Consider the following 12,940-nt stretch of genomic DNA (forward strand, 5'->3'; position numbering starts at 1 on the left):
TTTGACAAAAACAGACGTACATCAAATCAATAAATTATTTTGCAAGTTTATTTGGAAAGGAGGCCGTGTTCATGTAGCATTACGGAAACTTAACTAAAATCAAATGAGGGCATACATTTTCCCAACATTGTGGCCTATAATCATGCATCCCCTTTAAGACATCTGCGGGATTGGCATCATATAAGCTCCAGGTATACTAATATTCCCCTGGAGCAGGGTTTCCTAAGCGACATGGATTTAACCTGTTTTCTCCACCAACATGACCAAGAGTTGCCAGATGTTCGGAAACTGAACCCACTTTTGTGGACAACTAGGAAAATTTTGCTTATCCTACATCATAACGCTGTCTTGAACCCATATAATTTCCTACATCTACCCCGAATCCAAAATCCCAACTTTCTGGATGGCATGGCTGCTCACCCCTTCACTATGTGGAGGCTGGCAGGGATTAATAATATTCAATCTTTATTTTCTATAGATATCAACGTGTTATGACCTTTGCTGAAGTTTCCTCAAAATTTGCTATGGTTAGCCTTGGTCTTTGTACAAGCACGCTTCTACATGACTCATGTGCTCGGGCACTTTTCGGGAGGGGACTGGGACAGCCCATTGGACTGCCTTCTGACACCACCAGTACAGAATTATAAATCAATATCAGTTCATTATATGTTTTTAAGGAATATTCTAGACCATACTAATATTGCTGGAGACATGTCCAAATGGTTAGTCCATTTTCCTAACTTACCTATATCTACTCTGGAAAAGGCACTTTTGTTTTCTCAGAAAACATTACCAGCTAATATGTACACTGATCTCTTTCTAAACATATATCACAATACTTATTTCTCTCCTCTCAGACGTTTCCATATGGGAACCTCTTAAATATTTAGGATGGATTGGGTGGAAGCTAATTTAACTGGGTATGGGTTGTTGGGTCAACCCAACTTAGGTCGACACTCATTAGGTCGACCACTGAAGGTTGACATTGCCATTAGGTCGACATGCATTAGGTCGACATGCATTAGGTCAACATGTACTAGGTCGACAGGTCAAAAGGTCAACAGGTTTTTGGTGTCGTTTTCGCCTTAAAGTAATGGGGAACCTAAAGTAGTGCACCGTGTCCCCCCGCATGGCTCGTTTCGCTCGCCATGCTTCGGGCAAGGTCCAATCGTAGTCCACGTGGATCGTTAAGTATGAAAAAAAATCCCATTAAAAAAAAAACAAAAAAAACTAATGTCGACCTTTTGACCTGTCGACCTAGTACATGTCGACCTAACGGCCATGTTGCCCCAATGCATGTCAACTTAATGGCATTGTCAACCTTCAGTGGTCGACCTAATGAGTGTCGACCTAAGTTGTGTCGACCTAACGACCGTAACCCATTTAAATAAAGAGAAACAATTGGAACATTTTTATGCTATGGGAATCATATATTGACACTCTCCACAGCAAATACACTGGCGGCACAAGACCCACCTGTTTCGCTAAATTAAGGGGTATGATGCTAATCGGCATCCCACTCCAGGGATCCAACACTATGACTCACCCTGCACTTAATATAATTGCATAGCTTTTGATATGTTCCTGTTCATTACAGTATGTCTTTCTTGATGTTAACTCATTTTGTACCACACCCGATAAAACTGTTATTAATCATATATTCATCATCATACCTGTGTTGTAATACTAAGGTCTATTGTACCTTGAAGACGATTTATATCAAATTTATATAAAATTTTAATGTGATACCACTGCTTGAATATTGTAGTGTAATTGATTCACGATGCCTAAATAAATAAATATTTAACAAAATAAATAAAATTAATAGAGTCAAAGGCATATCTAAGCCAAATGGGTCTTTGTCTTCGAACCCAAAAGATATTGCTAACCAGTTTGCTTTCTATTAAGAGAAATTGTAGAACATTAATCAAGATAATTCCACTCTCCAACCCCTAACTCTTATACACACCTTTTTGGACTCTGTTAAATTGCCATAAATCTCCCCCGATGACGCTTATGCATTATGCTCTCCCTGGACTGATGAGGACTTTCAGGCTACCATGAAATCCCGTAACAAAGATAAAGCTCCGGGTCCAGATAGATTAATTAACAACTTTTATGTAACATTTCAGTACTCACTTGCTCCTTTTCTCATTAATTTGTATTATGATGTCTCCAGGAGTTCTTTCCCAAGTGACATGCTGAAAGCCCAGATAGTGACGATACCCAAACCTGGCAAGAACCATTCTTTATGTCAAAACTATAGACCTATAGCACTTTAAACACAGATACCAAAATGTATGCTAAATTAATTGCGAACAGGTTGACCCCATTGACCCCTTCCTTGGTTGTCCATGGCCAGGTTGACAAGCTTCAGATAACCAATTGCAAAAAAGGACCCAAAGAATGGTCCAAAGAAGAAAAATCTCTTAGTAGAGCACTCTTTTAAGGAAAATTGTATAGTAGAATTATTTTAAAACATAACTTTACTTCTCTCTCTTAAAATGTAAAACACTGAATCAAAGCCACATACTGATGGAGCCGAGCTCATTGAGCATGGCTGCATCGCAGGCAGGGGCGCACAGAGACACTCCCATTCACTTTGAATGGGGCGCGTGCACATCTACGATGCACGTGCATCCTATTCATGCCCCGGGAGTCTGCCTCGCCGGGCGCACTCAGTCGCAGATGTAGCCACGCTAATTAGCGTGGCTTCATCTGTATCAAAAGTTTAATGTACTCAATAAAAATTGTCATGTGGTGGTAAATAAAAAATATTATATTCTCCTTCAATGAGCACGGAGAGCGTACTCTTTTTTTTATTTCTTCGAATAATGCTAGGAATCGGTCTCCCAACTCAACGAATATTAACAGTGATATTAATCTGACACCAATGTGTCTCAATGCATTTATTCAATAAATCATTGGTCATATTACACACAAAATAAATTACAATTGGTAATTACAGACATCATATTTTCCTTCATTCCTTTCCTATTTTAGCAGAAAATTATTATGTATAAACACAAAGATAACAACTGTGCACAGCAGTGACGTAAATAAAATCAAATATACATATCCAGGTCCTTATTTGTATATGCTGCCTCTGTGTGATTGTTTCTTTTAAGACTCAATGTCAAATTATACATATACACGTCAGAGTCAATAAACATTTGCTTAATCTTATGACATACAGTGGTCCACATACAGTAGATCATTCTGTCATTCTGTTACAATGCTACAATGTATACTGTCATATACTGTTAACATCCACTTAAAAATAACATTATACAAGCATTAAGTATAACAGGAAGTAGCAAACATGTTGCAATATCACGGTGTGTGCTGTTAACTCATATCCTGTGAGTGGCATAAATTATCAAATTATGTCGCAAGGTTGGTCATTATTAGCATTCTGCATGTGTGTGTAACAACTGTGTGTGAAACAACTATGTGCCTCCTGTTACGAGTGGATGATGGTGAGAGCAGACACGCTGTTTGGGAAATTAAAGTAAGGTGTGCAACCCCCACTTTCCGTAGCGGTGTTAGATGGCCCTGGTTACCTTTTAGGCATCGCAGGGACCAAATTCGCCGCCAGTAGTGGAGTAGTCACCGAAAGAAGATCTAATTGTATACAATTCCAGCATATTCTGCATTATGTGTCAGATTAAATAAACACGGTTAACCACAATTAGCATCTAAGGTGTGCACACAGTAGTGTGTCTGAATGGAAAGAAAACAGTGCTGATAGTCTGCTGCCCCTTCTGCTGCCTCCTTCTCCAGTGTAGGCTGTAGAATACATTTCACCACTTGGGCTTGATCATCTGTAAGATTTTTCTTCATTGAACCAATTCTTGGGTCCTCTATTGCAATTGAATATTTGATATTCAATCCCGTGGAGCACCTCCAGTTTATCATATACTATTGTGTAGTTCACATGATTGATTTTTGATATGCTGGTTCTTTACTAACAAGTTATATCTATCCTGTGCAGAATATTCACCCAAAGCTTCAGATAATGGGGTCATTCTGACCCGATCACATGCTGCATTTGTTCGCAGCATTGCAATCGGGTCAGAACTACGCATGCGCTGGCGCCGCAGTGCGCCGGCGCATGCCAGACGGCCTAAGAACGTTGTTGCCTAGTGATCGCCTCTGATTGACAGGCAGAGGCGGTCGCTGGGTAGGAGGGGGTTAAGCCGCCGTTTAGGGGGGTGCTGTCCGGCCAACGCAGGCATGGTCGGACCGTTGGGGGGGTGGACTGCGGCGGTTGCGTGACATCACACACAGCTGATGCGACCCGGGCAGCGAAGAGGTTCTCCTGAAATGCAAAAGAATCACCGCTGTGCGATGCTTTTGCACTTCTACGTGGGGGGGGGGGGGGAGGGGGCGGCACTGACATGCAAGGTGGACTAGCCCTGTGCTGGGTGTCCCGCCGCATGTCTGAGTGCCTGATCGTAGCTGTGCTAAATTTAGCACAGCTACGATCAAATCGGAATGACCCCCTATACAAGGAGAGTTTTCTCACTACAGGAAGCTCACTCTGTTTAACAGAAGCCCTTATTATTGCTTTCACTTGATGCAGAGAAAGCTTTTGATAGGATACATTAGCTTTACATGAATGATGTTCTTGCTAGGTTTGGTTTCTCTGGCACATTCTTGCAAGCAGAGCCGGATTAAGGGGGGGGTCCCGGGGATACGTACCCCTGGGCCCCCCTTCCCAAAAGGGCCCCTTGCCACACCACCAGCGGCGGAACTTGCGCCAGGGCAGCCAGTGCAATGCACAGAGGCCCAGCGCTATGAAGGGGCCCACAGCCGGCAGCAATGTAATGAGTCAGGCTGACCCATTACACGCTGCCTGCCGCTGCGCCATGGGCCCTGACAAAGAAGGTAGTCTGCACACAGGACACGGCGCCAGTGAGTGAGAAGGGTGATCTCATCACCCTTCAACTCGGCACCGCTCTGCTGCAGCAGCTATCAGTTTCCTGCTGGCTCTGTGTTGTCCACTGTCTGTGACTGCATGCTGGGAGAAGGGGGAGGCCGGGAGGGAGGAGGGAGAGTCACTGACAGGGCAGCAGTGTGTGCACTGGAGACATCAGCACTCACCCCCTGCAGTGAAGAGCCTTGCCGGAACCAGGGAGCCAGAGCCAGGAGGTGCAGCAAAGTAAGTTGTGGATAAAGAAAACACATGTACTGTAAATACAAGGGTGTGTGTGTTTTGCTGGCTGTGTGTGTATGTTTAGCTGTTTGTGTGTTTGTTTTGCTATGGGTGTGTATGTGTATATCTGTTTTCCTATGGGTGTGTGTGTATGTGTTTTGCTATTGGTGTTTAGTGTGTGTATGTGTTTTCCTATGGGTGTGTGTTTGTGTGTATATATGTGTTTTGCTATGTGTGTTTAGCTGTAGGTGTGGGTGTTTTTTCTCTATGGGTGTGTGTGTATATATATGTATTCTAATGTGTGTGTTTTACTATGTGTGTGTATACAGTACATATATCAATATCTACAGATATAGCCATGCTCATGACTAGTGTGCCCATGTCTGAGGCATAGGGGGATATTCAATTAGTGCTGAGTTTTCCGACAGTCGGAAAATCGGCACTAAGTCGACCATTTGGTAGCCAATAGCGGGAGTTTTCGACAGTGTTTTGCACCGTTTTCTCCATGCCTTTTTTTGGGGGGTCGAATAGACCAAAAAACTGTGAAACGCGCGGAAATTCGACAAAACACGTGGATTTTGTCGAAATCCACGTGTTTCATGTGGCGGCTAATTCGCTAATTCGGGTTTAATGTTGGCGGCTAATTCGCTGATCCACGTGGTTTTCGACCAGGCAGATTTTTTGACAAGTCGAAAATCGGAACGTGCTTTGAATAGGTCGAATGTGAATTCGACCTACATACGGGCGGAAACTGCTGCTTTTTCGACTAGTTTAAAAAATCGGCACTAATTGAACACCCCCTTAGACTTCTATGGAGCAAACGGGTGCAACTAACCACAGCACGGCATTTACTGCAGCTTGCCGCGATGCGTTCGCCCATGCCTTACACATCGCAGCAAAGATGAGGCTGGCTACATCAATATCTATCTATCTATCTATCTATCTATCTATCTATCTATCTATCTATCTATCTATCTATCTCACATTCCTGGTAGTAAATGTTGGTATGCACATAAGGTAGACACCAGCATACCATGTTTAAGGGTCTCTACTGTGTGAGGGAACGTGTATACGGCTCTCTGCTGTCTGGTGTACCGTGTATAAGGCTCTCTGCTGTGTGGCATAATGTGTATAAGGCTCTCTGCTGTGTGGCATAACGTGTATACAGCTCTTTGTGTGGCGTAACGTGTATACGGCATTATGTTGCCTTTCGGAATCCCGAAAGGCGATATAATGCCGGCATCAAAATACTGACGGAGCTCAGGATTCCGGCGTTAAAATACCAATGCCTGGAATCTTGAACGTTCTTCTAGAGGGACGCGCTCGCCTCCTGCCGCGGTGGGTGGGAGATTAAGTTTAGGCATTACAAGGGGGTTTAGGGTGCAGGGACGGCAAAGGGATGGCAGGTACCGGGAAGGGGGCCCTTAGGGTAAGGCACCAAGCAGAAAGGGTTAGGGTTAGGCACCAAGCAGGAAGGGTTAGGGTTAGGCACCACCGGGGAGGGTTAGGGTAGGGGGCAGGGGAGGGTTAGAGTACTTTCTGGGGGGCTGTCGGTATTCTGATGGTTGGGATGCCGCTGTCTGTATTATGACCGACGGCATCCCGTCCATCGGTATATCATACCAAATCCTGGCGTAAGGTGTATAAGGCTCTCTTCTGTGTGACGTACCATGTATAAGGCTCTCTACTGTGTGGCGTAACGTAAATTGGGAGTACTATTGTGTGGCGACACCCCTTTTCAGTGAGATAAAACACAATTTTTTGGGTGACGCGCTTTCCCTTTTTTTAATATGGGAGGGGGGCCCAATGCGTATTGTTGCACCTGGGCCCACCATTTTCTAGTTCCGCCACTGCACACCACAGATCGGATCTCTCTTCCGATCCGATCTGTGGTGTTGTGCTCCCGTCCGCACTGCAGCGGTGGCCATACAAACAGGACAGCTGAGCAACGGCTCAGCTGTCCAATAACGTATGAGTGAAGTAGGCTGCCCCAATCGCTGAGCGGCAGGCTGCTTCATTCATACATGACTGGAGAGCTGATCCGTCGCTCTGCTGTCTGTGCGGTTGGCGGGGACGGGAGCGCAATTCGTTCACTGGATGGTATGTGAGTGACATCCCCCCCCCCGGTCCTCCTCCACCTCTCTTGAATAGGGGCCCCACTGTTTTAAGTACCCCGGGCCCCCAGCGACTTAATCCGGCTCTGCTTGCAAGCTATCTTACCTGTACTGTAACCCTACTTCGCGTGTTTTTAGTAATGCGTTCCTTTCGTACCCTTTCGCTATCACTAATGGAACCTGCAAAGGGTGCCCTCTATCACCATTAATCTTTGCCTTAGTGATCAAGCTCTTGGCAGAAAAAAATAGGATTTCTACACAGGTAGTGGGGTTTCTTATAGGAACTTATAGGAACTGCAGCACAAGATCTGCTTATGTTCTTTTATTTATAATAAACCCTGACACTTCCCTCCTAGCCATTCATAGTATCCTTTAAGAATACTCTAATGTATCATACTACAAACACATCCAAAACCGAAGCGCTTGCTTTGGGTATGGACCAGCCTCTTCTCCAGTTCTCAAGTTAAGTTAGTTAAGCTATAACTACTCTTGGCAAAAGTCCTCCCTCCAATATTTAGGCATTAAAATCCCATTAAATCTTCAAGATACAATATCATGTAACTTTTTACCCATTTTTGTTTAGTTTAGAGTCCTCTCTAAGCAATGGATTAATTATGATATATCTTGGATGGGGTGCCTCTTCTCTGTTAAAATAATGTTACTCCCCAAAATTCTCTATTTGTTTAGAGCCATTCCATGTCTGGTTCCAATTACCCTACTTAATAAGTTCTACTCAGTCACCTCTACTATTATATGGAAAGGTAAAAGACCCAGGATGGCTTGAACTCGTTTGCACAGATCCAAGTGTAGCAGTAGTCTTGCATTCCCTAATCTTGAGCTTTATTAGCATGCCTGTTTACTTGATCAGTTGAAAGGTTGGCTTCTATTTGTTCCTACAAAACCTTGGGTCGATATTGAAAGACACATATACCAGGGATTTCCTCTGTGTAACTTGATATGGATTAAGACTTCTCCTAGAACAGCCTCTGCTATATCTCTAAAAAGTATCTCAAACACCCTTATAGTATGGTATAAATTAATCACCTCTTTGGGTGAATTCTCCCTTCCCTCCTCCAGTTTACCCCTTTTAGCAGTATCAAAAATTAATCCCTGACTTTCCCTACAGATTTGTCAAGATCTGGGTATCCTCTTGATTAAAGATTTGTACAATAACTCAGCTCTTACATCCTTCCAACAAATACAATCATAAAATTCTGTTCCAGTGAACAGGGAAGGGGAGGGGTATCTGTTCTCATTGGACTCACATTTTCTCCCTTCCATTCCACCATATGTTTTATCTAAACTTTCAACTCCAGGTCATAAAAGTGATATTTCATTGAGGTAGTCTACTCTTCTATCGTGTCATGATGAACCTAAACTACTAATTCAGGTCAAATGGGAATCAGAGCTGAATATCTTCTTGTCAAATGATGAGTGGAGTACAATCTTCCTAAATGTTTTTAAGATGTCTAGATGCATTAACCATTCAGAAATTATTTTTAAACTAATACATACTCTTTCTTACCCTGGATAAGCTACATAGAATTTGGCCCGAGTTCTCAGGAGGGTACCCTTATACTGTACATACATTCTGGTTATGTCCTAAAATAAAAAAGGTATGGAATGAGGTTTTTGATTTAAATAAACAGGTTATGGATGTGTCACTTTCGTTTTTACCCAAAACTTTTTTTTAACATCTTTTTCCTCTTAATAGTGAAAATATATACATTATTGGACATATACTCAACAAATGTTTAGCCTGGTCAAACTATTACACCACTTATATAGTCCCATGATACATCCCGACATTGAAAGGTTGTGTACTCTTCCTTTAGATTCCTAATGTTCTTTTGGCTACTACTCATGAGGGTCAACCATGGTTTCAAGTAGAGATGAGCGCCGGAAATTTTTCGGGTTTTGTGTTTTGGTTTTGGGTTCGGTTCCGCGGCCGTGTTTTGGGTTCGACCGCGTTTTGGCAAAACCTCACCGAATTTTTTTTGTCGGATTCGGGTGTGTTTTGGATTCGGGTGTTTTTTTCCAAAAAACCTAAAAAACAGCTTAAATCATAGAATTTGGGGGTCATTTTGATCCCAAAGTATTATTAACCTCAAAAACCATCATTTCCACTCATTTTCAGTCTATTCTGAATACCTCACACCTCACAATATTATTTTTAGTCCTAAAATTTGCACCGAGGTCGCTGGATGACTAAGCTAAGCGACCCTAGTGGCCGACACAAACACCTGGCCCATCTAGGAGTGTCACTGCAGTGTCACGCAGGATGTCCCTTCCAAAAAACCCCCCCCAAACAGCACATGACGCAAAGAAAAAAAGAGGCGCAATGAGGTAGCTGTGTGAGTAAGATAAGCGACCCTAGTGGCCGACACAAACACCGGGCCCATCTAGGAGTGGCACTGCAGTGTCACGCAGGATGTCCCTTCCAAAGAACCCTCCCCAAACAGCACATGACGCAAAGAAAAAAAGAGGCGCAATGAGGTAGCTGTGTGAGTAAGATAAGCGACCCTAGTGGCCGACACAAACACAGGGCCCATCTAGGAGTGGCACTGCAGTGTCACGCAGGATGTCCCTTCCAAAAAACCCTCCCCAAACAGCACATGACGTAAAGAAAAAAAGAGGCGCAATGAGGTAGCTGTGTGAGTAAGATAAGCGACCCTAGTGGCCGACACAAACACCGGGCCCATCTAGGAGTGGCACTGCAGTGTCACGCAGGATGTCCCTTCCAAAAAACCCTCCCCAAACAGCACATGACGCAAAGAAAAAAAGAGGCGCAATGAGGTAGCTGTGTGAGTAAGATAAGCGACCCTAGTGGCCGACACAAACACCGGGCCCATCTAGGAGTGGCACTGCAGTGTCACGCAGGATGGCCCTTCCAAAAAACACTCCCCAAACAGCACATGACGCAAAGAAAAATTAAAGAAAAAAGAGGTGCAAGATGGAATTGTCCTTGGGCCCTCCCACCCACCCTTATGTTGTATAAGCAGGACATGCACACTTTAACCAACCCATCATTTCAGTGACAGGGTCTGCCACACGACTGTGACTGATATGACGGGTTGGTTTGGACCCCCACCAAAAAAGAAGCAATTAATCTCTCCTTGCACAAACTGGCTCTACAGAGGCAAGATGTCCACCTCATCATCATCCTCCGATATATCACCGTGTACATCCCCCTCCTCACAGATTATCAATTCGTCCCCACTGGAATCCACCATCTCAGCTCCCTGTGTACTTTGTGGAGGCAATTGCTGCTGGTCAATGTCTCCGCGGAGGAATTGATTATAATTCATTTTAATGAACATCATCTTCTCCACATTTTCTGGATGTAACCTCGTACGCCGATTGCTGACAAGGTGAGCGGCGGCACTAAACACTCTTTCGGAGTACACACTTGTGGGAGGGCAACTTAGGTAGAATAAAGCCAGTTTGTGCAAGGGCCTCCAAATTGCCTCTTTTTCCTGCCAGTATAAGTACGGACTGTGTGACGTGCCTACTTGGATGCGGTCACTCATATAATCCTCCACCATTCTTTCAATGTTGAGAGAATCATATGCAGTGACAGTAGACGACATGTCCGTAATCGTTGTCAGGTCCTTCAGTCCGGACCAGATGTCAGCATCAGCAGTCGCTCCAGACTGCCCTGCATCACCGCCAGCGGGTGGGCTCGGAATTCTGAGCCTTTTCCTCGCACCCCCAGTTGCGGGAGAATGTGAAGGAGGAGATGTTGACAGGTCGCGTTCCGCTTGACTTGACAATTTTCTCACCAGCAGGTCTTTCAACCCCAGCAGACGTGTGTCTGCCGGAAAGAGAGATCCAAGGTAGGCTTTAAATCTAGGATCGAGCACGGTGGCCAAAATGTAGTGCTCTGATTTCAACAGATTGACCACCCGTGAATCCTTGTTAAGCGAATTAAGGGCTCCATCCACAAGTTCCACATGCCTAGCGGAATCGCTCCGTGTTAGCTCCTCCTTCAATGTCTCCAGCTTCTTCTGCAAAAGCCTGATGAGGGGAATGACCTGACTCAGGCTGGCAGTGTCTGAACTGACTTCACGTGTGGCAAGTTCAAAGGGCATCAGAACCTTGCACAACGTTGAAATCATTCTCCACTGCGCTTGAGACAGGTGCATTCCACCTCCTATATCGTGCTCAATTGTATAGGCTTGAATGGCCTTTTGCTGCTCCTCCAACCTCTGAAGCATATAGAGGGTTGAATTCCACCTCGTTACCACTTCTTGCTTCAGATGATGGCAGGGCAGGTTCAGTAGTTTTTGGTGGTGCTCCAGTCTTCTGTACGTGGTGCCTGTACGCCGAAAGTGTCCCGCAATTCTTCTGGCCACCGACAGCATCTCTTGCACGCCCCTGTCGTTTTTAAAAAAATTCTGCACCACCAAATTCAAGGTATGTGCAAAACATGGGACGTGCTGGAATTTGCCCATATTTAATGCACACACAATATTGCTGGCGTTGTCCGATGCCACAAATCCACAGGAGAGTCCAATTGGGGTAAGCCATTCCGCGATGATCTTCCTCAGTTGCCGTAAGAGGTTTTCAGCTGTGTGCGTATTCTGGAAACCGGTGATACAAAGCGTAGCCTGCCTAGGAAAGAGTTGGCGTTTGCGAGATGCTGCTACTGGTGCCGCTGCTGCTGTTCTTGCGGCGGGAGTCCATACATCTACCCAGTGGGCTGTCACAGTCATATAGTCCTGACCCTGCCCTGCTCCACTTGTCCACATGTCCGTGGTTAAGTGGACATTGGGTACAACTGCATTTTTTAGGACACTGGTGAGTCTTTTTCTGACGTCCGTGTACATTCTCGGTATCGCCTGCCTAGAGAAGTGGAACCTAGATGGTATTTGGTAACGGGGGCACACTGCATCAATAAATTGTCTAGTTCCCTGTGAACTAACGGCGGATACCGGACGCACGTCTAACACCAACATAGTTGTCAAGGCCTCAGTTATCCGCTTTGCAGCAGGATGACTGCTGTGATATTTCATCTTCCTCGCAAAGGACTGTTGAACAGTCAATTGCTTACTGGAAGTAGTACAAGTGGGCTTACGACTTCCCCTCTGGGATGACCATCGACTCCCAGCAGCAACAACAGCAGCGCCAGCAGCAGTAGGCGTTACACGCAAGGATGCATCGGAGGAATCCCAGGCAGGAGAGGAATCATCAGAATTGCCAGTGACATGGCCTGCAGGACTATTGGCATTCCTGGGGAAGGAGGAAATTGACACTGAGGGAGTTGGTGGGGTGGTTTGCGTGAGCTTGGTTACAAGAGGAAGGGATTTACTGGTCAGTGGACTGCTTCCGCTGTCGCCCAAAGTTTTTGAACTTGTCACTGACTTATTATGAATGCGCTGCAGGTGACGTATAAGGGAGGATGTTCCGAGGTGGTTAACGTCCTTACCCCTACTTATTACAGCTTGACAAAGGCAACACACGGCTTGACACCTGTTGTCCGCATTTCTGTTGAAATACTTCCACACCGAAGAGCTGATTTTTTTGGTATTTTCACCAGGCATGTCAGTGGCCATATTCCTCCCACGGACAACAGGTGTCTCCCCGGGTGCCTGACTTAAACAAACCACCTCACCATCAGAATCCTCCTGGTCAATTTCCTCCCCAGCGCCAGCAACACCCATATCCT

The sequence above is a fragment of the Pseudophryne corroboree genome, chromosome 2 (assembly GCF_028390025.1).
Source record: "Pseudophryne corroboree isolate aPseCor3 chromosome 2, aPseCor3.hap2, whole genome shotgun sequence".
In the NCBI taxonomy this organism is placed as follows: Eukaryota; Metazoa; Chordata; class Amphibia; order Anura; family Myobatrachidae; genus Pseudophryne; species Pseudophryne corroboree.